We start from the raw sequence: 26072 nt of genomic DNA, 5'->3' as shown, positions 1-26072 counted from the left end.
CGCTTCACAAAGCTCCGTAACGCGAAAAGTACGCGAACTGGAGCGCTGCCCGGTCCGCTGTTACAGATATATATCTTTTTTTAACGTTAATTTCTCAAAATCCACTGGAGCACATATATTGAGACCTAGCAAAGGCACATCGGGCTACCAGTCCCTACAATTTTGCCAAGTTTCGTGCAAATCCATTCAGCCATTCGGGCTAAAAGTGAGGCCAACCGCCCTATGGAAAACTCAATGTTAAAAACACGTTTTGGGACCCCCTTTTTTTCTCGGCCCCCTCTTGACGAACCCCCCCCCAAATTTTCAGGGGCTGCTCAGAAACAAAATGTTCCATTTTCCTGAAAATTTCAGCCAATTCCGTCCACAAACGCCAAAGTTATTAGACATAGAATTTTCAAAAATCCCATAGAGAAAAAATCCTAACTATATATACCTACTGGCGACCGCCAGTAGGTAATATATATATATATATATCTATATATATATATATATATATATCTATATATATATATATATATATATATATAGATATATATATATATATTCACTGAAAAACCATAGGTTTCAGGCCTTATATAGTTAGGAATTAACATATAAAAAACCATTGAAATTGCTCCTATATAGTTAGTTGGACTAACTATATTTGGCGCACCCGCAATCCACTGCTGATGATGTCACATATTACATCATTCATGACATGGTCAGTGACAACACTGATGACATCACTGATGACATCTCAAATGACATCACTGATGACATCACTGAGGACATCATCCAGTGACTGTGTTTTTCTGTAAAGTTTAAATATGTTTTACATATTGAAGAATGAGTGGATGTATAAGTGTCTGGATGAAGGATTTAGTAGGTGTGTGACTGACTGTATAAGTGAGTGATTAAATGTGTCTTACTGAATGCATAGGTTAGTGACTAAACTGTGTGAATGTGTGCATCAGTATGTCTGTTGTTGTGTAAGCTGCTGCATGTGTTGATCAGTAGCTATATGAGTGGCTATATGGGTTATTGATTGGTTGCCCAAGTATTTGTATGGGAGACTGAGTGTGTGTGTGGCTGGCTGGGAGGTGTGTGACTCTGTGCAGATCAATGTGTACTTGTATCAGTGATTGTATAAGAGAGTAAGTATGTGTTAGTATATGTTTGAATAAGTAACCATTGAAATTCCATATATAGTTAGTAGTACTAACTATATATCGCGCACCCGCAATCCACTGCTGATCATGTCACATATTACATCATTCATGACATGGTCAGTGACATCACTGATGACATCACTGATGACATCTCAAATGACATCACTGATGACATCACTGATGACATCTCAAATGACATCACTGATGACATCACTGATGACATCTCAAATGACATCACTGATGACAACATCCAGTGACTGTGTATTTCTGTAAAGTTAAAATATGTCTTACATATTGAAGAATGAGTGGATGTAGAAGTGTCTGGATGAAGGATTTAGTAGGTGCATGCCTGACTGTATGAGTGAGTGGTTAAATGTGTCTCACTGAGTGCATGGGTTAGTGACGAACTGTCTTAATTTGTGCATCATTATGTTTGTTGTTCTGTAAACTGCTGCATGTGTTGATCAGTAGCTATATGAGTGGCTATATGGGTTATTGATTGGTTGCCCAAGTATTTGTATGGGAGACTGAGTGTGTGTGTGGCTGGCTGGGAGGTGTGTGACTCTGTGCAGATCAATGTGTACTTGTATCAGTGATTGTATAAGAGAGTAAGTATGTGTTAGTATATGTTTGAATAAGTAAGGTGTTGTGTGTATAACTATATAGATGAGGAAATGGAAGTGTGATTGATTCTTTACATGACTGACTAGGTGTGTGAGTAACTCCATGGATGAGTGGCAGTGTGTGAGTGTCTGCATAGGTGTATGAGTGCATATGATAGTGTTGCATTGATGAGTGACTGTATGTATGAGTGATTGCATGGGTGAATGAGTGGATGTGTGTGTAGACCTAGGAATCAGTGAGTGCCTATGTAGTAACTGGTATTGGTGTGTCAATTGTTTCAAGAATGGTAGTCTGTATTTAACACTGGGTGTATCAAAGGTTATATTAGAGTGTGAGGAGGTGCATCATATTATCACATGAATGATGTAATCAGTGATGTCATCAGTGATGTCAAATGAGATGTCATCAGTGATGTCATCATTGATGTCATTTAAGATGTCATCAGTGATGTCATCAGTGATGTCACTGACCATGTCATGAATGATGTAATATGTGACATCATCAGCAGTGGATTGCGGGTGCGCCAAATATCGTTAGTCCAACTAACTATATAGGAGCAATTTCAATGGTTTTTTATATGTTAATTCCTAACTATATAAGGCCTGAAACCTATGGTTTTTTCAGTGAATTTTCAAGGTTTTTTAAATGCTAATTCCGAACTATATAAGGCCTAAAACCTATGTTTTTTTTAGTGAATTTCAAAGGTTTTTTAAATGCTAATTCCTAACTATATAAGGCCTGAAACCTATGTTTTTTTCAGTGAATTTGCAAGGTTTTTAAAATGCTAATTACTAACTAAATAAGGCCTGAAACCTATGGTTTTTCAGTGAATTTGCAAGGTTTTTAAAATGCTAATTCTATTAGCGGATAACGTTTAAATATGTTAATATCCTTGTGGGACCACCTGAGCAGCCCTAGGGATCCGATTTTTGGACCAGAGCAAGATGCTCTCTGATTGTGCCGTATTTCTTGCCTTCTGCCCCCCTGATTGTGCCGTATTTCTTGCTTCTGCCCCCCTGTTTGTGCCAGAGGAGCGGAGCGGGCCATCTTCTTTGAGAAATTTGCGAAGATTCATCAACCAGCGCCAAAGTTATTCCCAATAGAATGTTGCGGATTTCCTATGGAAACTAGGTCCTAACTATATATACCTACTGGCGACCGCCAGTAGGTTATATATATACATATATATATATATATATATATATATATATATATATATATATATATATATATATATATATATATATATATATATATATATATATATATATTCACTGAAAAAACCATAGGTTTTACACCAGTTATAGTTAGCTGGAAGTTTTACTCGCATAAAGCCATTGAAATTCCCACGTTATAGTTAGTTGGACTCACTATAACTTGCGCGTGCAATGCACTGCTGATGACGTCACATATTACATCACTCATGACATGGTCAGTGACATCACTCATGTCATCACTGATGACACCATCCAGTGAATGTGTGCCTTTCTGAAAAATAAATATTAGTGAGTAATGTTTAAATATTTAAATATATGTATTAGTGTTTCACTTTGTGTATAAGTGGCTGCATGGGTTGGTGAGTACCTACATGTGTATGTATATGGGTTATTAGATGTTTTTCTTAGTATCAGTATGATTGTTTGTATGGTTTGGTGGGGGTATTACTTAGCACATAGATGCATGAATGACTGACTCTCTCTTTGTATGTGTTTTGAAGACAGCATATGTGCAGGACTGTATGGGTGGATGAGTGTGTATATGTGTGTGTTAGTGAGTGAATGACTGTCTCACTAGTGTCTTTATCAGTAGCTACATATGTTTTAAACTAGTATATGTGAATATTGATGTATATAAGTGAGTATATGTGAGAGTGAGGGATTGTAAGAGTTCCTGTTTAAATTAGTATGTGTTTCTATAAGTGATTGTTTAAGAGAGTAAGTATGTGTGAGTTTCCTTAGAAGTAAAGTGGTAGTGTGTGTATAGCTGTATATGCAAATAAATGGATGTTCAATAGTTTATTTGCATGTGTGAGTATGTGTGTGAGTAAATTTTGGATGCCTGTCGCTGTGTAACAGGATGTATAGGTGTATCACTACATATGATGAGTGAGTATATGTATGAGTGACTATATAGAACTGTTGGTGAATGAGATGATGTGTATATAGATGGTGGAATTATTGAATTGGTTGTTGTAAGTGGTTTGGGTATCTCCATTTTTTTGAAAATGTTAGTTTCTATTTTTGAATATGTGTTTCAAGGGTTACATTACAGTGAAAGGAGGTCTTTCACTCTGTCACAAGGATGGTGTCATCAGTGATGTCATGAGTGATGTCCCTGACCATGTCATGAGTGATGTAATATGTGACGTCATCAGCAGTGCATTGCACGCGCAAGTTATAGTGAGTCCAACTAACTATAACGTGGGAATTTCAATGGTTTTATGCGAGTAAACCTTCCAGCTAACTATAACTGGTGTAAAACCTATAGTTTTTTCAGTGAATTTAATAGTTTTTTTTAATGCTAATTCCTAACTATAACTGGTGTGAAACCTATGGTTTTTTTCAGTGAATTTCAATGGTTTTTTAATAGCAAATCTATATAGGTATAAAAAATAATACATTTTAAAACAAATTTTATATTGTATAATTATGTCAATTTTTGTAAATTTTTTTTTTAACTTTTAACCCCGGGGCGCTCCCGGGGCGCGTACCGGTGAACGCACGGGTAAGCGCAATTTTACGGCGCACCCTGTGGCGCGTACCGGGGAGCGTCCCGTTAGCGCTATTCTTGCGAACGAAAACAACATCATGACGTATCGCGTAGACGCGTGATGCGTCATATGACGCACAGTGTAAGCGCACCCGGAAGCACGCGTGCGCATACGATCGCGGCGCGCCCTGGGGCGCGTACCGGTGAACGCACGGGTAAGCGCAATTTTACGGCGCACCCTGTGGCGCGTACCGGGGAGCGTCCCGTTAGCGCTATTCTCGCGAACGAAAACAACATCGTGATGTATCGCGTAGACGCGTGATGCGTCATATGACGCACAGCGTAAGCGCACCCGGAAGCGTGGGTGCGCATACGATCGCGCAACGTCTCGACGCGCTTACGCCGCGCGCCCCGGGGCGCGCCCCGAAGCGCGACTACGGGCGCACCCTGGGGCGCGTAGCGTAAGCGCGTCGGGTCATGTGACCTGAAAATAACACTTTCTATTGGTGCAGAACAGTTTTGGTTTCCAAATGAGTAAAGCCCGGGTCATATGACCTGAAAATAACACTTCTCATTGGTTCAGGACAGTTTTGTTTTTCCAAATGATGAAAGACCCCACCTTTTTTTCTTATTCTGACTTTGTCCTTTGACTGAGGAAGACCTAGTTCAGCAATAGAGAGAGAACCAATTATTACTTTGAAATGGCTACTGTAGCTGCAACAGCTGGAGCATCTGCACCACCACCACCACGACCACCACCAAGAGGACCACCACAACAGTACATTGGTGGTCCGGAAGAGGAGGAGGAGGAAGAGGAAGAGGAGGAGGGGAGAACATGGCTGCCTGAACAAAATACCCCATACAAGCCCAAGTCACACATTGTATGGGAGTTTTTTTCACTCCCAGAGGGCAAGAAAAAAGTGAATGCGGCCAAGGTAACTTGCCTAATCTGTGGCGAACAACTCTCAAGGGGCAACCCAAACAAAAAATATTCCTTAGGTAATAATACCTTGATTTGACATATGACCCGGAAGCATCCAAACAACTATTCTCGTGCAGAGCTCAGGGAACTGGCCAGTAACCTCCCCCAGTCTTCAAGGACCACCTCCAAAAGAACACAACCCACTCCATCGGGACCAGAAACAACAGAGATGATGCCTTGTATTCAGCCACGATTTGCTGATTTTAGAATCACATGTATTGAATGTGACAAGCTCATCGCCTATGGTGAAAAGAGCGTAAAACTTGTCGCCCTTGCTGGTGACAATCACAATTGCCCCAAAAAATAGTAATTTTTTCAGTTTTTTGTTTTTGGCTCCAGTTGCGCCATTTTCAATTCCCTTTTTTTGTTTCTTCCCATAAAAAATACAAAAAATATATAAAACTGTTTTGAATAGCCAAAAAAAGTACAAAATGTTCAAAAAAACATTAAAAAAATATAAAACAACAAAAAGAAGAACAAAAACAGTTATTTTTAGAACTACCTTTCATTTATAAAAATAAACCTATATTTTTAATGAATCTCAGTCAATTTTTTTTTCTTAGGGTATGCGTACCGGGGTGCACCCCCCAAAAAATAGAAAAAAAAAATTTCATGAAGGAGTTAGCATGAGGGAAGAACACAAAGAGAGTAATGTTAAGAGAAAGAGAGCTACAGGATGAACACAGAGGGGTTGTTTATTACATAGTAAAAAACAGAGAAGGTGTAATAGGGTGAAAGTGAGAAAAGTAAAATGACTAAAGGAGCGAAAGAAGGGAAGAGAGAGGAAGAAGACTAAAGTAGAGATAGTGGGAGAATGTGAGTGGGTGTTGAAAGAAAAAGAAAGGACAGTAAAAAATTGAGAATGAAGGGTAGTGGCGTAACCGGGATAAATGAAGAACGGTGAGTGAGGGTAAGAAAAGACCAGTTAGTGTAAGTAAAGAGGGGTGAAAGAGGGTGAAAAATTGAATTAGGATAAGACATGGGGAGTGACAAAGAGAAAGGACAAAGAGAGTAAAGAAAACAGTACCTGAATGGGTTTGAGTGAAACAGCAAAGAAAGATAAGTAATGCAGTGTGTGTGACTTATAGGGAGTCAGTGGGTGTAGGTCGGGGTGTGGGTGTGTAAGGTGTTTCTGAGGGTGTGGCTGTGTGGGGTGTTTTGGTGTGGGTGGAGGTGAGGGTGTGTGAAGTATGTGTGAGGAGTGTATGGGTGTGGGGTGTATATGTGTGCGATGTATGTGTATGTATGGAATGTGTGTGTGTATGTGAAGAGTGTGTGTGGGGGGATTTTTTGTATGTATGAGGTGTGTGTGTGGTGTGTGTGTGGGGTGTATGTTAGAGGTGTGGTATGTTTTGAGAGGGGGATGAGGTGTGTGTGTAGGAGTAAGGTAAATAATTAAGAAAAACAAAATGAGTGAAGAAGCAAAGGAAGGGAACAGAGGGTAAGTGAAGTAAAGAATAGGGATTGAAAGAAGTTGAATATCAGAGGGGAAATAGGGAAATTGGAGTAAACATGGAGAATAAGATTAAGTGAGGGAAGCAGAATAAAGACACAGGAGTGAGGTTGGTTGAGAAAATATTAGTAAGCTTAAAGCAAAGGGTGATGACAAACTACATTTTTTTAGTCATACTTACCATATAATAAATGTAACTTTAATTATTTTTTTACTACACTTTGTATCTATGAAAGAGAGAAGAAAAAATATGTTATAATTAGTAAAATGTCTATTTTAAATTAAAATATACAAATGAAGAGGTTAAAAATCATAACAGTGTATTTAGAAATAAAGTAAGAGTGAAGGACACAGAAAGGGAAATAAAGTAAGGTAGAAGGATAAAAAGAGAAAAAAAGAAATAGAATGAGAGCAAATTACTAAGAGTAAGGCATATAGATTCACTGACACAGAGGAAGAGAAGAACAGAGAAATGAACTGAAGGTAAGAAAGATACTAAAACAATGTGAGTTAGCAAAACTAAATCAGGAAACAGTAGTAAGTAAAAAGATAATGACTGAGACAGAAAACAGTCTAATTAAGGATGCATTTAGAAGAATGAGGAATATAATATAACTGTGAGTAAGTGAAGAACAGTCATAGAGTGAAAGGATGAAGGGAGAGAGGATAATATACAACGGATTGAGGGAAATGGAGTGAGGAAGTTAGTAGACAGACACACTATGAGAGAAACTGAGTGAGGTGGAGTACAATGAGTGAGCAAAGGAAATGAGTAAGGGAGCAAAAAAAGGAAAGAGAGGAGAAGACGACTAAAACAGTGGTACTGAGAGAAAATAATTTGGTGATGAAAGTAATGAGAAGGACATTGAAAGAAAGGAAATGAGGGATAGTAATGGAACCAGAGTAAAAGAAATGGGATGAAGAACGATGAGAGAGGAGCAGAGAAGTTGTTGTAAAATGATAGAAGGTAGATAAACACAAGTGAACATAACACAAGGAGAGTGAGGCACTGAGGACATAGAGGTAGTGAAAGAAAAATAGAGAGAAGAGGTCAAAAGAAAGGAGCAAACAAAGATAAGCGAGGGAGAGTGGGTGAGTTATAGTGATAGAGTGCAACAATACTGCTCAGTGAGTAAACAGGAATTACTAAAAGAGCAAAGGAGGAAAAGACGGAAAAGGGAAGTAAAGCAGAGAGACTGAAAGCTGAAAAGTGGTGCAAGGGAGAGAGGGGATGCAGACAGTTGAAATGCGAATGAGGGGCTGTGAAAGAAGTGGAGTAAACGAATGGGTGTGAAACAGAGTGAGAGAAAGGCAGTGTGAGTGAGTAAAGAGAGCTGAAAGAGAGAGGAAAAAGGAAAGTGAGTGTCAGAGAATGGGAATATAATTTAATTTACACAATCCAAAGTATAGAATAACTTGTACAACATGTTACATAGTTTATTTTTGCTGTTCTCAGAATATATTGAATTTCATTTAAAACAGTGAGTTCAAATTACTCATCATATGACAGCGGGAAAAAAAACACAATCTAAAAGATTGTGTTTAAAAAAAAACCTTAGATAATGACAAATGACAAATGTACACTAATCTTTGATTTACTTACTTTTCCTTGAGGCCAAATAGTATATCATGGAGGTCCTTTTCTCGTTGCAAAGTACTTTGCTGTTCACTAAAAAATCCATTTCATCGACGTTCTAGAAGAAAAGCTCCAAGAACATCTGAAATATTTTCATTATTTTTATATACTCCTTTTTTTCAGTCATGACTCTTTACTCATTCCTGTACCTTTCCTTTTGGCCAAATAGTGTCAGATAAATGAGTATATTTTCAAAATAATCCAAAGAAACTCTGAAATGACCTTTTTTCGGACGTTCTGAAAGAAAGGCTCTACAACATTTTCACAATATTTAAGTATTTGTAAAACCATCTCTGACTCACTCATGTTCATCATTTTGTATAATACTAATATCACTTACTATGAGATCCACTTACAGTACCTATATGACAAGTCAATTTTTTATATTACCTGGATCACTTTTACTCAGAATATATTTTTAAACAGCAAAATAACCTTTATTAACTGCTCCCGTCTTCATAGGCCAATTACCTTTACCTAAATTTTGGTTGTAAAAACACTAGGTATGAATTTTTTAAGCCAAAAGGCAAACGTTGTTTGAAAGTCAAATGAGTGTCGTTACATTGGGTCCAACCTTTACAACTTTTTAAATAGCATGTGTAATGCCCTGATGTTGTAGAAGGACCATCATGAAAAATAATAGCTACAGTTGCAAAGGTTCTTCCTGATATCGATAACTGAGAAGCCACGAAATTGTTAATAGAAGTTGTCAATTTAGTTCCATCAGGTCTACATCGTTGGAACATTAAAATGACATACTGACTATAATTTTGAAGAAATAATGTGGACAGCATTGTAGACTTACATTGGGTACACACCATATTGTGATCCGCTGCTTTAACTAGATTATTAAAAGGCACGGATTTGCAGTCTGGTAAAGTCAAATATATAAATCTTTCAGTGTCTATTCTAGTAGTACTTGATAAAGTACAGTTGTCGCAGTCATGCTGCCATTGATAAGAAAGGCTAAAAAGATTTTTTATATCTACACCTTCATCTTCCAATACATCAAACATATACATTAAAAATTCCTGACAATCCTGCTGAATATTCTGTGAAAATTGATTTTCACCAGAACATACGTCTAGAAGATTTCGAATTTCTGAACCACTTTCTATTTTTGCTCTATCACTGGTACATTTCTCAAACACGGAATTCAATAAACAACAGAATCTTTGATCCCGATTTTCAACAATCTGTTCTTGTATATTTTGAAGAAAAAAAACAACATTAACCACTACATTAGCATAGCAGTTGACACCAGAACTGTTTTCAAACTGAAATCCAACAACATCTTCAACAGAATCCTTTTTCTTTCTGCTTACAATTACAGTTTCATCTACTTTTTGTCTTTTTGCTACTACCTCACTGCAATTACTCTCATTTCTTCTTTTTCGGCCTACCACACGTTTTTCAATCAGAGGATATTGAGGCAAATGTGGAGCATACTCTCTTCTTAACCTATTGTATTCTTTAACACAATGTAGATCTGCACAAATCTTTGTTTCATCACACTCAATCAAGTACAATCCTGATAAAGTTCTGACTCGTGATAATGCCACATATGCCATACCCTCTTTAAACACAGAACTTCCAATGTTCACCAAAGCTCTATCTACACTTAAACCTTGAGATTTATGAATTGTCACTGCATATGCCAAACAGATAGGAAACTGTTTTCGGCGAACATATAAGTCTTTCACGAGCAAAAATCTAGCTGAACAACGACAAATTTGTTCTATTTCATCAATGCCATCAAATTAAATTTTTTAAATTTCAATTCCATCTCTATTTTTGTAATTCACAAAACCAACAACATGACCCATTGCTCCATTTACCAGCCCTCTTTCAACATTTAAATTCCTTCTCAAAATGATACGACAATTCAAACACACATTCAGAGTCTTTTCAAAACCAGCAGTTTTAGATATAGTCTTCTCTAATGAATCCAATTTTGATTTCAAATTTTCAGACAAAATAATTGTTGCTCCCATATGCTCTATTTTATCTGTAGCTTCCAGTTTCACTATCTCTTCATTTTCTAACTTTAACAATTTGTTGTTGAACATGGAACATTCTTTCAGAGTTGGCATCAAACATATGCCAGATTTCTTCTCGTTAATTTTCTTAAAAATATTCTCTGGAAGAATATTTTCATTTGGGTACAAATTTGAAATTAACCGTCCATGTAAAGCTTCTTTCCCTTGCTGACTTACTTTTACGATTCTTACATCTTGTAAAATATTTTTATAATCTTCATCCTTTGCCTGCCGCATATTTTGAAGCAGTTCTGCATATTTGAAGTTTAACCATATATTAACGTTTCCAATGCTTCCTAGGCACTTCCTGGTATCTTCATGCGTGAGCATTTTGAACACAGGTTGTCCTTTCACTGGAGTCAACTGCAGAAGATCTCCAAAAACAATAATATGTTTTCCTCCAAATAAGACATCATAGTCTGTTCTAAGAATTTCTTGCATTCTCAAAAACACAAAAGCAAGCATTATATTTCACACCATGCTTACTTCATCAATGATAAGAAGTTTCATTTTCTTCAGGACTCTCGAAACTTCGGAACATGCATCTCCAGATAGCTTGTGATATTGCAATTTGTTATCATGCTCCACTGGCAGCATCAGTAAACGATGTAAAGTAATCCCTTTAATGTTATGTGCAGCCAGCCCAGTTGGCGCAGTAACAACACAAGACAGCGGTGATTCAGTCCTTTTCTGCAGATAAGTTGCAATTGCTTTAATCAGAAAACTTTTTCCAGTTCCCGCTTCTCCACTCACGTACAGTTGGACTGGTTTAAAAGATAAACATGAGCACTCTTTTTTCTCATGAGTGAATCCATGTTCAACTTGATCTGTGACTTCGTCATATATCTGTTTCTGCTCAAGGTTTAGTTGTTTCACCAAATCTTCTAAGTTAACTACATCATCTTGAGCTTGTTCCATAGCTCTTTCCACCTCATCCATGGCAGTGGCAGCTTCATTTTGAATAATTGGTCCTCCAAGTGGAACCTGACTCAATGAAGCAGTACTCTGACTGTCTTGAGAAATGTCTCTAGCAATCTCTGCAGCAATTGTGGCTTCTTGCTCTATTTCTTCGTTCAACATTTGCAGATAATTTGGAAAAACAGGACATTCTATGGTATCCTTGGTTGCATTAAAAGAATCTTCGTAACAGAGAAAATCTCCAAGTAGTTCCTCTTCTGTACGCCATGGCTTAAAGAGTTGCAAAAGAGCTAAATAGTAAAATTCCCTTTTCTCTGGATTTTCGCAACTCAATTTTCGATGATTAATCAAATGGCCTTTTTTCTGTCTCACTAGACATCCTTCACACCCAATGATAGCATATATTCCATTGTTAATATCTACTCTGATGTTTCTCTTATAAATATAGCTTTGCAGAACTTCATACAAACAACTGTTCTCAAGATGACTACTTCTATTTGGATAGTATGTATCCAACATGTTTGTCTTCAAAATATCTGTACTTTCTGGTTCTTTCTCCGCCAAATACTCTATTTCTTGTAAAGATTTCAAAACTCGATTTCGTGTTGCAGCAAGACCTAGACTCACTCAAATGATGGTTCTAGATTTGGCATAGAGACTTGCTGACGACAATCGATCAGAACATTCATATGCTCCAATTTCTCGATGCGACAACATCTTCAGACTGTAACTGTATAATTTCTTGCTTAGACTCTGTTCATGTGAAATGTCCTCCCACATTTCCTTCAGTTCTGTCTTTTCTTTTTTTGTGATGTAAGACGTCACATATCGAGCCACAGCAATAGAGTTGTCAGCAACAAATTGAATATCCATGTTAGCATTTCACATGGACAAAATCACTGGGTTGTAGTCGTTGATGCACTTGGACTCTTCGTTTCTTTTTAAATTGTATGTATTTTTGGGTGATTTCCTCGTCACAGTATGTCGCAGAGAAGACATCAAATTATTTACTCTTCCTTTAGAAATCACTGGTCGTGGAGAGCCGAAACGACATTTTGTGTAGAACTTGTCCTTGTTTCTGAATTTTCGACGACAGTACTTTCCATAACGATGGGATTGAAAGCGTAAAACTTGTTGCCTTAAACTGTTTTCTTCGGTACTTTTCGGAACAGCACATGTTGAATACTCTTCAATGAAGCTCATCACTGTCTCATCCGAATCTGTTCCAAATTTGGGTGCATCTTTATTCCACAACAACATATGTATATGAGGAGCACCTCTCGCTTGATACTCCTTTCTCCAAAAGAAATCCAAAACCTCTCCAAGGGGAGGATTTTTTTTGTTGGTAATAAAAGACATCATAGCTTCAAATCTATGATTGAAATATCTGCATACATGCACTGGATCCAAAGAACACAGTTCTCCAGCAGTTTTGAATTATATATTTTGAATATTTGCATTTGCCTCTCGTAGAAATTGAAGTAAGTCGTCCCATGCATACTCGGCACAGCTAAGAGTGAGGAACCATGTAGGAGTTCCTAAGTTTCTTAGCATACATTTCAATTCCCATGACGACGGTACCAATACTCGTTTGTACGAGGCTGACATGCCATGAGATTGATTAGATGAGATTCTAAAATATTGTCTTGCAGATTCACTTTCTCCATAAAGTCACTCGCCGAATCATTTTGCAGATGTGCTCCACTTTTCAGTATATGGTTGACTGCATAAGAAAGCCCAGACAAGTCACTTTCATACAGTAGATGAAACAAATAGGGAATGCATTGACGAAACCTTGGATCTTCAGCATATAATCTTACAGTTCGATATTCAGATGCAGGAATTTGAAGTGGTCGATCGTCATATCGTCCACCTCGACCTGTTGGAAATAGCTGTGGAAAACAACGAGCTTCCAAACTTTCTTCCCATACACTAATGGGACTTCCTTTTGCTGCTTTCATTTGAAACAATTCAATTGCATTCCCCATTACTTCTTTGGAATGCAAAGGATGAACAGTATAATGTTCATCTATTTCTTCACTTCTCGACACATCAACTTTTTCAATTTGGCCGCCTGAACAATCACTGTCTTCATCTGCAGCTGTTTCCTCTGCTGCAACACATACATCTTTGTAATACTCATTGTTTTTGACTAAATACAATGTTGCCTTTTTGACTTTCCTAACATCCACTAAATCTTGCCAGATTTTCTTACTCTTTGTCGGAACCCCATTAACTAGAATAACTAAAGGTTCCTCTTCTACTTTTTCTATACCAATTGTATCAATATTTTTTTTGATATCTAGAGGCAAATAAACAACTCTTCCCTTTAATCCTCTCTGCAAATCTGTAGGAGGCAGTTTCCCTATCTTAGGCTCCATGCGAACAATTGCCTGAAAAGGGTGGACACATTGAATCAAAATAGACTCATATGTATTTAAATCCATCAATTCACGGGGAATGTCTACCAACTCCAGATTATTATGAACAGCTCTAGCAGGCATTCTGTTTTGATTTAATTTATCATAACAATATTTACAAATACGCTGATCAGAACTCAAATCAAAACAATTCTCCACCCACAAATAAGTTGCAAAATCCTTCCACTCATAATTATTCATCTTTTCACTTTTTACGTATAAATCAACTAATCTAGTTTGATGCTTATAATGACTTCGTCGACAACACACACAAGTAAAATTCGGCCTTTCACTTGGATTCACCTTAAACCTGGTCATTTCCTGCTCAAACTTTTCTGTACTTGAAATCTGTACATTGTCTTCCAAATTACCTTGAATTGCTGTGTCAATTTCTACACTGTCCTCTTTTTCACCAAAATAACAAATCTCAATTTCTTCACAAATCTTCTTCACATCTAATTCAGTTCTATGCAAAAGAGCAATGTTTAATTGTTTACGCTTAAGTGCTGGACTTTTTGCATAATACAACATTCTCACTAATTTCCTCATTTTGGTATGATGCACTGCTAACATCCTAAAATGATGAAAAACACTCTGACAGACTTTTCTAGAAAGACAAGCCAGTGAATGCCCTTGCAAACCTGTGTTTTCCCTCACTCTGCAAGGATCTAAGTCTTGCAACAACTTCACTTTCTGCTTTAGACTTTTCTTACTATATGTACGTAAGAAATTACAAAACAAATCAATTGATTCCTGTCGCACACTACAAATACGACTACACTTCCAAGTGTACACTGGACCCTTAGTACGTCTCCCTAAAACTTCATCAGTTAACACCTCTTCTGGTTCTCTGGGCACAAGTTTCTCTTTTTCAATCGGACAACCGTCTTTCACTTCATACGCTCGACCACTGGTGTCAACTGCATGCACTAAATCATTCTCCTGGAAGTAACTCTCCTCATTAAAAAATGGCTCACAACTTGAACTGTGCATCCATTAACCTGAAAAAACTTTACAAAAATTAGTCCGATTCATTACTCTTTTCCATCTACTCTTTGATTTGAAAACATCAATTGTCTTGTTAAGTGTCCTAATTCTATTGATTATTAAAATAAATAATTTTTTCTTAACTTCAAAAGCCTGATCAACAATCTTCTCTACACTTTTATTTTTCTTATAAAAAGCAGCTCTCTGTTTACCTTTCCTAATGTTTTTTAACAAATTTAAAACCACCCTATTGCGAAACATTCGTTTACGAATGTCTCTAAACTGATTCTGCCTTCTATTCCTATACATATTATTCTCTCCTGCTCCAGTTGTAGGATTCTTTGAGGTTCTCTCCTTCCTTTTCAAATTTACTCTCTCATTCTCTTTTTCTACATGCTGTCCAACATTTTTTTTTATCTACATATGTTCCATAAGAAAGACTTAGTTGTCTTACCAGGAGCTTTGTTCCTGTTTTTTGAAGTATTTGTTGTGGAAGAGTGCTGTAATTCCGTTGCTGTTTTTGTTTTTTGGCGGTTATGTTGTTTTCTTCTCCTTTCCCTTGAGGGCATGTTTGCTTACTCTTGAAATCTTGATTTCAATCTGCGTTAAAGAAAAAAATAGCACATTATAGACCACTATTACCAAACAACAAAGCAATGACAAAAAGCAAACGATCTATGCAGGGTTACAGATCAGGTGAGGATTCTCCAGGGGTGCAGAAGAGGTGAGGCCTGTATTGAAGAGTGTAGTGGAAGACAGCTCTGTCCACAGGTACAAAGAAGATGAGACCTGTGTCTAAGAGTCCAGTAGAGGATAGACTTCATGAAGTCTAGTCCACTGCACTCTTATACACAGGCTTCACCACCTATGCTTCCCAGGAAAGGCCTCTCTCCCACTACAGTCTTGAACTTAGACCTCACCTCCTCTGTCCCTCTGGACATGCCTCACCTCATCTGCACAATCTACTTCCTAATCTCAGGTAACACAGGTGACATAATTGTGAAAAGGTCAAATTTTTTTATGTAATCATGCACACACAATTTATTCTTTCTCAAAAATGTAAAAGACATTATTTTGCCCCAAAAATGTTTCAGCAGTGTAATGAAAAGCTTATACATATGACCTTTTCTCTGTTTTTCAAATTTTATTCTAAAAACAAATTATGAGGCCTAAGCAGGAATACTCATGTGATGAAACCTGTCCAGGGGAGCACAAAACGTGAGGCTTGTGTCCAAGAGTGCAGTGGACAGGACTAAACTGGAGTAGTGTGCAAAAAATAGATGAGCCTCATTTATAAAGCCCTGCGTCAGTTTTGCGCTACTGATGCGTCACTTTTTGTGACGCATTGGCGGCATAAAACATGTGCCTTGTTGCGCCATATTTAAAAAGTGACGCATGTAGGTAGATGCGTCATTTTTTAAACCTCTGCGCCACATTATACCTCTGTCAGGTGTAATGTACACAGAGGGGTCATTTCTCCGCAAAAAGCCTCGTAATAGTGACGCAGTGAAATCTATGAGATTTCACTGCGTCACTTTTAGGACACTGTTACATCAAAATCTTGCACCTGCCTCACAGCAGGCATAAGACTGAGGCAAACGCTTTCACATGGGGCTTTCCCCATGTGATAGGATTCTGACACCTAAGCAGGAGTGCAGATGATATGAAGACTGTCCAGGGGAGCACAAAAGGTGAGGCATGTGTCCAAGAGTGCAGTGGACAGGACTAAACTGGAGTAGTGTGCAAAAAAAGATGAACCTCATTTATGAGGCCCTGCGTCAGTTTTGCACTGCTGATGCGCCACTTTTTGTGACGCATCGGCGGCATAAAACATGTACCTTTTTGCGCCATATTTAAAAAGTGACGCATGTAGGTAGATGCGTCATTTTTTAAACCTCTGCGCCACATTATACGTCTGTCAGCTGTAATGTACACAGAGGGGTCATTTCTCCGCAAAAAGCCTCGTAATAGTGACGCAGTGAAATCTATGAGATTTCACTGCGTCACTTTTAGGACACTGTTACATCAAAATCTTGCACCTGCCTCACAGCAGGCATAAGACTGAGGCAAACGCTTTCACATGCAGCTTTCCCCATGTGAAAGGATGCATTGCTGGAGTACAAGCATTCCATTTCATTACTGAAAACTCACTATTTTACAAAATACATTTCCTCTCTCTTGCAAACAATGCTACCAAGCATTACCAAAAAATAACACAAACCAACAGCAAAGAAGCTCAGTGTGCTTCCTAGTCTGAGATAACACAGGTGACATGATTGTGAAAGCTTCAAATTATTTTATTTAATCATGCACACACTTTTTATTCTTTCTCAAAAATGTAAAAGCTATTAATTTGCACCAAAATCGATTTTTCAATAACATTTTAGAAACACAGTGCAGGTCCTATGTACAATCATTCCATTTCAGTCTTGAAAAGTCAATATTTTACAAAATACATTTCCTATCTCTTGCAAACATTCCTACCAAGCATTACCCAAAAAATTAAACAAACCAACAGCAAAGAAACTCAGTCTGCTTCCCAATCTGAGGTAAAACACGTAACATGTTTGTAAAAGATTCAAATATTTGTATATAATTTTGCACACACTATTTATTCCTTCTTAAAAATGTTAAAGCCATTGATTTGCACTAAAATCGTTTTCCAATTACCATTTTATGAACAGAACGCAGGTCCTATGTACAAGCATTCATTTTCACTACTGAAAGCCATTAATTTACCCTAAAATCTTTTATTTAATATTTTATGAACAGAGCACAGATCCTATTTACAAACATTCATTTTCACTACTAAAACCCATTGTTTTGCACTAAAATCGTTTTTCAATTAACATTTTAGAAACACTGCACAGATCCTATATACAAGCATTCATTTTCACTACTGAAACCCATTGATTTGCACTAAAATCGTTTTTCAATTACCATTTTAGGAACACAACACAGGTCCTATGTGCTTCTTAATCTGAACTCTCTATCTAAATGAATCATAACTCACCTTTACAAATGCTTTAGAATATTCAAAACAGTGTCAAATACACACACCAATATTTCTTTAGCAGAGCAAAAGGTATGTTCTCCAGGCACTGCAACCATTAATGGCACAGAAAACCTCTAATTCTACACACATATTGCTCATGGTAACCAATCAAAACTCTTCCCTCTGTATTTTCAAACCAACACCCTTCCCCCCCTCAGCCCTTTCTACCTGTTACCATAGCAACTCCCTCCTCACTGAGCTCTCAGGTTTAAAAGTTTATTCTACAATGTTGCAAATCACCTCAGCAAGGATGTTTGACCTGCGAATACACCAGCTTATCTAGTGCAATGTTTCTTTAAATGACTTTTTTTAACCATTCAAATTACTTCTTACACAGAACACAACCATGCACCCTAACTATCTCAATCTACCAATCATTGCTTGTGATTCAAGAGCACTGAAACTCCACAGTTTTTTTTTGCAAACTCCTACTGTTCCAACTGCTATTTTATTCCTACACTTCATCTGACTGCACCAGAACCTCCTCTCACCATGTATTCTGTCTGGATTATTGGACATAGCTATATCCACTGGGCTCAAAGGTATGCAGCTACCAGAAATTTTCACAACCTTGATTTACCAAATGTGAACATTAAATGGATTGGCCAGAGAGGATTGAGATGTCACCAATTGATACCATTGGTGAAAACCTTTTTGCATTTGCCACACACTAACCTCATAATTCTGCACTGTGGTGGAAATGACTGAGGCACTTTGACTGGGGTAGGTCTGGAAATGCTTTTAAAGGACACCTTTGAAGAATTGATGGCACTTTTTCCTCAAACTGCCTTGGTATTTTCCAATGTATGCCAAAGACAGAAATGGAACTGGTCCAACCAATTTTGTCCACAATATGAAAAGCACGGAAACATGTGAATAAATCTGTTTCTGCTTACATGAGAGACTATGGAATGGGTTCAATATACAACAACAACTTGCGTTACAACATGCAAGATATCTACAGAGGAGATGGTGTGCACTTCTCAGATGAGGGGAATAGAATATTTCTCCTGAATTTAAGACTGTGCACTGGTACCTACTTGTAGGTACCTAAATCAGCCACAGAACCCAAAAGCTCTTTTCAGGGCTACCCTACCTCTGATCACTCCAAATGATTATCTTTTTCTAACTTTTTTCACTATTTTTCACCAAACTACGCTCCCCGGTACGCTCCCCGGTGCGCGTACCGGGCGCTCCCCCCACGAAAAATATATATATTTTTTTTCACCTATATGGGCCTTCTTAGACCCCCTCAGAAAACCTAGAGGGTCAGGGAGTGCCTACCATGCCCCCTTATACCCATTCCCAACGTTGTTTCTCCTCCATTTTCTGTCTCAAATCTACCGAAACACAAAATGGCGGACTCCTGTAGCGCTGCCGGTACGCGTACCGGGGCGCACACCGGGAAGCGCTCCCAAAAATGTTAAAAGTTAATTTACATAAAAACCACTGGAGACACTTTCACCAAATATAGAATAGGCCATACTACATACCAGTCCCTACCATTTTCCCAAATTTGGTGGAATTCCATTGAGCCAATTGAGCTGTAGCACTGTCTAAATATCCTGAGGTAAATTACATGACAAAAACACATCTGAAGTGTTAGAATTTACAACCAATTAAAATGTTACTTTCATTTTCTACTTTTTTTCCTGACATTTGATTGGTTATGTAGATGTAGAATTTACAACCAATTAAAATGTTACTTTCATTTTCTACTTTTTTTTCCTGACATTTGATTGGTTATGTACATGAATATAAATGAAAAATGAGAGGGAAACATGGCCATTTTGATTACAACTACCTGAGGTACATCTTGAAAGGATTTTCGCATTTTTTCTTCTTCACCTCTCTGTAAAGTAAGTTGATAATTTGTAGGGGGCACTTTAAGTTAATTTGTAAAAACGTTTTCTGATAATTATTTACTGTCCCTCTGCTATAGTTAAAGATAGAGATAGGCTCCTCGGTTATATTTATGGATTGACTTAAGCTTCTCTGCTATAATTATGAATTTACTTACGCTTCTTCACAGGCACTTTTTTATATTTCTACTTTCTGCCTGTTACCATACACTGCCCAAAGTTAACTTCACTGTTAAAAAATCAGAACTACCTGTCTGAACTTAAACCCAACAGTGCCCTAACTCTACTGATATAGTTATTTTTTATGCAATTTACAGCAAAAAAATGGAAGGGGAGCAAGAAAATATCAATGTTTCCTTTGAGATTACATTTGAGGAGATTCTAAATGAAGATTTTGTTGAAGAAGATTTTATGGATCAGTCTTTGGATCAACAATTTATTGAATGTTTACAAGATATAGAAACATGCATTTTTGAGGAGATTCCAGATGATGTAATGCTGGAAGTTTTATTGAACTATGAAAATTCTAACCAATACATTTTTATTTAATAATTAAAAATAGTTTGAGACATTATTCATTTTTATATCTGAATCATGAAGTACTACCAAAATATTTATGTTTATATTATAGTATAAAGTGAAACTTACAGTATACTGTGCAATTTTAAAACATCATAAGGGAGCAGGGTAGACTACCCATGATCCCCTAGGTCTTCTCAGGGAGTACTTAAAGGATCTGTTTCTGCTTTCCTGATAGACTATGGTATGGATTCCATATACCACAATAACTTCTGTAACAACATGCTAGATATCTACATAAAAAAAGGTGTACACTGAATTTAAAACTCTACATTGGTACCTACATGTTGGTACTTAAATCACCCACACAACACAACAATTCTATTCAGAGCTACCCTACCTCTAAGCACTTTAAATTATCATTTTACTGTTTCACTGAGTTTTCCCCATGTGTAGGGGGGGAGGTGTGTGTGGGGGATGGTGGGGTGTGTCTGTGAGGTGTGTGTGTGTATGTGTCTGGGGGGTGAGATGTATATGTGTATGTAGGTGTATGGGGTATGTGGGTGTGGGTGGGGGTGTGGGTGTGTAAGGTGTGGGTGTGGGTGTGTGGGGTGTTTGAGTGTAGGTGGAGGTGTGGGTGTGTGTGGTGAGTGTGGGTGTGGGGGGTATATGTGTAGGATATGTGTGTATTTGTGGGATGTGTGGGTGTGTCTGTGAGGTGTGGGTGTGTGTGTGTGGGGGGGAGGTGTGTCTGTGGGATGTGTGGGGTGTGTCTGTGAGGTATCTGTGTGTGCGTGTGTGTGTTGGGGGGTGAGGTGTGTGTGTGTGAGTGTGGGTGTGTGGTATGTGTGGGTGTGGGTGTGGATGTGTAAGGTGTGGGTGTGGGGGTGTGGGGTGTTTGGGTGTGGGTGGAGGTGTGCGTGTGTGAGGTGTGTGTGGGAAGTGTGTGGGTGTGGGGGTGTGGGGTTGTGTGCGTGTGGGCGTGTGTGGGACGTACTTGTAGGTACCTAAAACAGCCAAAGAACCCAAAAGCTCTTTTCAGAGCTACCCTACCTGTAATCACTCAAAATGATTATTTTACACTATTATTTTCACTATTTTTCACCCAGTACGCTCCCTGGTACGCTCCCTGGTGCGCGTACCGGGCGCTCCCCCCCCCCCGCGCGAAAACCGAAATTTCTTTTTATTTTTTTTTACCCGAGGGACCCTTTTATGGCCCCTACATCAAACCTTGGGGGTCAGGGGGGGTCTACCCTGCCCCCTTTTGATTATTTCCCCTTTTCTTTTTACCACCTCTTGTGTCTCGATCCTACCGAGACACAAGATGGCGGCCGCTCCGGACTGTTTCGAATGTTTACAGACACCCGAGAGCCAATCAGCTTTCCGTGCGCAAGTCGCGTGGCGCCCCCAGAGCGCTCCCCTGTGCGCGTACCTGGGCGCGGCTATAGATATATAAATTTTTTGGAACCTAAATTACTCAAAATCCTCTGGAGCACATATCTTGAGACATAGCAAAGGCACATCGGGCTACCAGTCCCTACAATTTTGCCAAGTTTGGTGAAAATCCATTCAGCCGTTCGAGCTAAAAGTGGGACCGACCGCCCTATGGAAATTAACATGGGGAAAACACGTTTTGGGACCCCCCTTTTATCTTGGCCCCTGCTTGACGAATCCCCCCCAAACTTTCAGAGAAGGACCGGAGCGCCGCGAGGCAAAGTTGAGGAAAATTTCAGGCAGATTCCTCAACCGGCGCCAAAGTTATTCCCAATAGAATGTTGCGATTTCCCTATGGAAATCAATCCTAACTATAACTACCTACTGGCGACCGCCAGTAGGTAATATATATATATTACAGATATATATCTTTTTTTGAACGTTAATTTCTCAAAATCCACTGGAGCACATATATTGAGACCTAGCAAAGGCACATCGGGCTACCAGTCCCTACAATTTTGCCAAGTTTCGTGCAAATCCATTCAGCCGTTCGGGCTAAAAGTGAGCTATATATATATATATTACCTACTGGCGGTCGCCAGTAGGTATATATAGTTAGGATTTTTTCTCTATGGGATTTTTGAAAATTCTATGTCTAATAACTTTGGCGTTTGTGGACGGAATTGGCTGAAAGTTTCAGGAAAATGGAACATTTTGTTTCTGAGCAGCCCCTGAAAATTTGGGGGGGGTTCGTCAAGGGGGGGCCGAGAAAAAAGGGGGTCCCAAAACATGTTTTTAACATTGAGTTTTCCATAGGGCGGTTGGCCTCACTTTTAGCCCGAACGGCTGAATGGATTTACACGAAACTTGGCAAAATTGTAGGGACTGGTAGCCCGATGTGCCTTTGCTAGGTCTCAATATATGTGCTCCAGTGGATTTTGAGAAATTAACGTTCAAAAAAAGATATATATCTGTAACAGCGGACCAGGCAGCGCTCCGGTTCGCGGACTTTACGCGTTACGGAGCTTTGTGAAGCGAAGCTGATTGGTTCACCGGCGTCTGTAAACATTCCAAACAGTCCGTAGCGGACGCCATCTTGTCTCTCGGTAGGATCGAGAGACAAGAGGAGGCCAAAGCGAAGGGGCAAACGACCATAAGGGGGCATAGTAGATCCTCCCTGACCCTCTAGGTTTGATGTGGAGGTTTTAAAAGGGCCCGGCGGGGCAAAAAAAAATATAATAATAATAATCGAACGGCTGAATGGATTTGCACGAAACTTGGCAAAATTGTAGGGACTGGTAGCCCGATGTGCCTTTGCTAGGTCTCAATATATGTGCTCCAGTGGATTTTGAGAAATTAACGTTCAAAAAAAGATATATATCTGTAACAGCGCTCCGCTTTGCGTACTTTTCGCGTAACGGAGCTTTGCGAAGCTGATTGGTTCTCCGGCGTCTGTAAACATTCCAAACAGTCCGTAGCGGCCGCCATCTTGTCTCTCGGTAGGATCGAGAGACAAGAGGAGGCCAAAGCGAAGGGGCAAATGACCATAAGGGGGCATAGTAGATCCTCCCTGACCCCCTAGGTTTGATGTGGAGGTTTTAAAAGGGCCCCGCGGGGCAAAAAAAAAAATAATAATAATAATCGAACGGCTGAATGGATTTGCACGAAACTTGGCAAAATTGTAGGGACTGGTAGCTCGATGTGCCTTTGCTAGGTCTCAATATAAGTGCTTCAGTGGATTTTGAGAAATTAACGTTCAAAAAAAGATATATATCTGTAACAGCGCTCCGCTTCGCGGAGATAAAATTATCTCTGTATTACCTAGCTGTTGCTAACACCAGTTAGCGACCGCTAGTAGGAGATAGCGACCATCTTGGGCCCCACTTTGCATGTCAGTGATATTTATCACTAATGACATGCAAAGTGGGCATGCCAAGATGTTAGCGACTGGAAACAGTCGCTAACATCGCTATCTCCTATTACCAACTTTTGGAGATATTCGCGCTAAGCGCGAATATCTCCAAAAGCTACCACCTGCCCTGAGCAGTTCTTAGCCATGTTATCCAATGGGAGGTGGATAACATGGCTAAGAGCATTAGCTCGGTAATGCATGAATATCGCTGAGTTTTCAGCGATATTAATGCATTGCGGTCGTTTTTTATCGCATTTGCGATAAACCTTGATAATAGCAAGGTTTATCTGCGATAATTTCTGACAATGCTTAGCGGTAAAAAATTCGTTGCTAAGCATCGTTAGGGATAAATATCGCTTAACTTTGGTAATATGCCCCAACGTCTGTTAACGTTCGATTCGAAGGAAATCAGGAAGTGTTGAAAAACATTGTCTGCGCCATCTTGCCTTTCTTCAAATGCCACACTTTTGTCGTGCACGGCAGTCATTTTAGATGCCTTGACCAGACCCACTCTCTGCACGCTGTCGATCCTTAGCATGGCTCCCCACCCTCGCAAGCATCTCCCCCAGGCACTGGTCACCCCCGCTCTCTGTCTTATGCATGGGTAATAAACCTCCCCCCATCTGCGCTGCTCTTCCCTGAGAATCACACCCTGTGCCCGCCCGACACCTCCCTTTCGCCCTATTCACTACCGCACCCTCTGACACTCCTTTTCCTCTGTGTCCGATTGTCCAGGCCGGTCCTAGGCTATCAGCTAGCCCTGCAGATGTAGTTTATGGCCCCAGCTGTAAAGAATCACCCCTCTTCAAAGGAGTTATAGTAGATCAAGGCCCACACTCGATGAGATCCGTCACAGCACACGCGTTCCTACTATCTGAAAACCATCCTGTATTGTGATTGGGGAGGGGACCGAGCCTGAAGCGGAAGATTCCAGGGATGACTCTTTGTACATCAAAGTTTTTACAATTATGTGTCACATTAAAAATATATAGCACTCCAACAAAGTAGTAAGATTATAAAACTTTAATAACTTATAAATATATACAACAAAACAAAAACAGTAAAAACATTTAAACATTTTGAGGGAAAAACAACGAAGTAGCGGTCGGCTGTGCGAATAGTCCCAACGCAGCACAACGTCCAGATTTCTGGACGGCACCCAGGTGATGTTGCCTGGGTGCCGCACTGATTTCGGCATCCGGCGTGGGGCGTCGCGGGGGGTGGGTCATCAGTAGCAAACTGTTGTGCGAATAGTTCCAAGGCAGCAGAACGATGGCACCAAGGTGATGTCCAGTAAGTTGCCGCACTGGTTTTGGTATCCTACAATGCTGCTCCGAATAACGGCGTGGGGCGCCCCGGGGGGGGGGGAGGCGGCGTGAACGGGCCTCTCCAGGTGGAGTCTCGTCTGTTGTAGTGGGGCGCCCCTTTACCGTTTCAGTTGCCATTCCGTCCGCTTTTGGTCCACTGTGTCAAAAGCCGCAATTCAGCTGAGTTGCGCCCACTCTGGCGGTGCAGCGATAGGCGGCTGTCACAGGACTCTCAAAATGGCGGCAGGCTCTTTCCTTTTTGGGCCTGGTCCACTGAAATGGCCCTGGGACACCTTGGAAATCGGACGCTTGTCTGCTAGGTCTTGGACCCCATTCTCGAAAGCGTCCCCTCCGCCTTGAGGATTCAACAAAAGTTTTGGGGGCCCCCGACTCCTGCAGGCTTCTGGTGGGGAGCGGCTGCCATGATTGCTCGCGGAATGACCACGACGGAGCCATGAGATGGTGGTGCTTTCATGGTGACGCCAGCTTCAGTCTGAAACATCCAGAAACAAGGTGGGGCTTTCATCGTTTGGGAAAAAAAAAAGTTTTCATCCAATGAAAAGTGTTATTTTTAGGTCATATGATCAAGCCTTCCATCATTAGGAAACCAAAAGTAAAATGAACCAATGAAAAGTTTTATAAACAAGTCACATGACCTGTTATGCGGCATAGGGTATAAAATGCGGAGAAAATACGTTGGCACGTGAGGCGGCGTCAGTAGCGGACCGATGTGCGAATAGGCCGAAGGCAACACAACGCGCCAAGATCCGGATGGCACCGAGGTGGTGTCCAGCAAGTTGCAGCACTGGTGTGGCCATCCTACAATGCTGAAAGTCGGCGTGGGGCGCCCCGTTGGCCTGTGAGTTCGCGTCAGTAGCGGACCGATGTGCGAATAGGCCGAAGGCAGCACAATGCGCCAAGATCCGGATGGCACCGAGGTGGTGTCTAGTAAGTTGCCGCACTGGTGTGGCCATCCTACAATGTTGAAAGTCGGTGTGGGGCGCCCCGTTGGCCTGTGAGATGGCGTCAGTAGCGGACCGATGTGCGAATGGGGCCAAAGGCAGCGC

This window comes from Lissotriton helveticus, chromosome 6, assembly GCF_964261635.1.
Source record: "Lissotriton helveticus chromosome 6, aLisHel1.1, whole genome shotgun sequence".
In the NCBI taxonomy this organism is placed as follows: Eukaryota; Metazoa; Chordata; class Amphibia; order Caudata; family Salamandridae; genus Lissotriton; species Lissotriton helveticus.
Note: the sequence above shows the minus strand (reverse complement) of the source record.